Source organism: Penaeus monodon, chromosome 24, assembly GCF_015228065.2.
Source record: "Penaeus monodon isolate SGIC_2016 chromosome 24, NSTDA_Pmon_1, whole genome shotgun sequence".
Lineage (NCBI taxonomy): Eukaryota > Metazoa > Arthropoda > Malacostraca > Decapoda > Penaeidae > Penaeus > Penaeus monodon.
This window is the reverse complement of record NC_051409.1, coordinates 34,421,229-34,421,731: the sequence shown is the minus strand read 5'-3', so window position 1 is coordinate 34,421,731 and position 503 is coordinate 34,421,229. Positions and strand designations below refer to the sequence as shown.

At 28.8% G+C, this 503-nt stretch overlaps 1 protein-coding gene across 1 annotated transcript in view; it reads left to right on the top strand.

Annotated features, from left to right (window-relative positions):
- The window catches only part of LOC119588735 (RB-associated KRAB zinc finger protein-like), a gene marked incomplete at its 5' end in the record, with an annotated part of 9,606 nt that overhangs the window by 1,952 nt on the left and 7,151 nt on the right, over positions 1-503 (top strand).

The window sequence follows — 503 nt, the reverse complement described above, 5'->3', positions numbered from 1 at the left end:
ATTTTGTTGTTCCTGGGGTGATATTTGTCAATGCTGTCTTGGTACATATTCTGTGAGAAGCATATTTGTGTCATGAGTAAGGTAAAAGTATGTAGAGTAAGGTATGAATAACAATGCAGTATATTCTAGCAAAATGGCGAGATATAATTAGGCCTGTTATCCTTAATACATGATATTAGGAAATATAATAGGTATTTTATTGTTGTTTGGATTATAACTTTGTGCTTAATTCACCTTTACTACAATTTTTCTGTAAGGAAATCTTCCTTTGATAAGCAAGGTAGTTTTGGGGTCTGTCTTTGCCAGTGTCAGACTTCAGGTTTGGGATATCATATTATTGCATTGTTTTATACATCTGTTAGTCTGTATTGAGTGTATAGAATTGGACATTTTTCTTAGCTTAAGAGATTTTTCCTTATTTTTCATTATTAGATATAAATAATCACAGTTATTTGAAATTGAATATGCATTTAGTTTTTAAATATTTTTGTTTATTTTTTATA